The sequence below is a fragment of the Rana temporaria genome, chromosome 2 (genome assembly GCF_905171775.1).
Source record: "Rana temporaria chromosome 2, aRanTem1.1, whole genome shotgun sequence".
Lineage (NCBI taxonomy): Eukaryota > Metazoa > Chordata > Amphibia > Anura > Ranidae > Rana > Rana temporaria.
The window spans coordinates 385,123,188-385,124,576 of record NC_053490.1 but is presented as its reverse complement, the minus strand read 5'-3'; positions in this window follow the sequence as shown (position 1 = coordinate 385,124,576).

Here is a 1,389-nt window from a genome sequence, read left to right as displayed (position 1 = left end):
TCTGATGTGGCCCACGACCTCCTGCTCTGGGATAGAATAGAATACTGTTATTAAAGGTCAGTTTATTACTAAAATCAAAGTGTATATATGGGCATATCTGTTCTCTGGTGGTTACTGGGCTGCTTTCAAACAAATCCACAGATGCAGAGCAGTGCTGGTGCGGGTTACCTGCACTGAGCCATAGACTTCTATTATTACTTGCGAGTTTGGTAAGCTTTCTGAAAGTGCACCAACTCTTCAGAATATAATAGAAGTCTATTGCAATGTGCAGAAAAGCCAAATGTACACTCTGTTGCACCCACGGTGCAAGTAAACCACAGCGCATCAGTGTGAAAGCAAACATGGGCCCCTTTTACACAGTCAGTCTGACCCAATTGGACCCTCCATTCACCTCTAAGGAGTGGCATCCGCCCGCTCCGCTCATTGTGGCGCGCGACCAGTTACCAAGTCGCTTAAGTGGCCCTTGCGCTTCAAAAGGTTGGGCACCCCTGTTTTGTAACAAAGTATGAAAACAGTTTTTTTTGTTTTCAAAGTTTTCGGTCTTTTCTTGTATGTTTAGTAAAAAATAATAACCCCAGCAGTGATTAAATACCACCAAAATAAAGCTCTATTTTTGTGAGAAAAAAATATAAAAAATTGATTTGGGTAGAGTGTTGCATGACTGCGCAATTGTCATTTAAAGTGTGATAGTGGTGAAAGCTAAAAATAGGCCTGGGCAGGAAGGGGGTTTAAAGGCATTAAGTGCATGTGGTTAAAGCAATTAGGAAACCTGAATAGTTGGCTTATGAAAAGAGGCAAATGTAACCTTCACTGAGCTATGATACAGTGCCTTGCAAAAGTATTCTTCCCCCTTGGCTTTTTACCTATTTTGTTACATTACAGACTTTAGTTCAATGTTTTTTTAATCTGAATTATATGTGATGGATCAGAACACAATAGTCTAAGTTGGTGAAGTAAAATTAGAAAAATATATATACATAAAACTATTTTTCAGAAATAAAAAAATGATAATTGGCATGTGCGTATGTATTCACCCCTTTGTTATGAAGCCCATAAAAACTCTGGTGCAACCAATTACCTTTCAAAAGTCACATAATTAGTGAAATGATACCCACCTGTGTGCAATCTAACTGTTACATGATCTGTCATTACATATACACACCTTTTTGAAAGGCCCCAGAGGCTGCAACACCTAAGCAAGAGGCACCACTAACCAAACACTGCTATGAAGACCAAGGAACTCTCCAAACAAGTAAGGGACAATGTTGTTTGACAAGTACAAGTCAGGGTTAGGTTATAAAAAATATAATTTTTTTATGATAGATTTGTATGATCCCTAGGAGCATCAAATCTATCAAAACCAAATGGCCCAACAGCAAACCTGCCAAA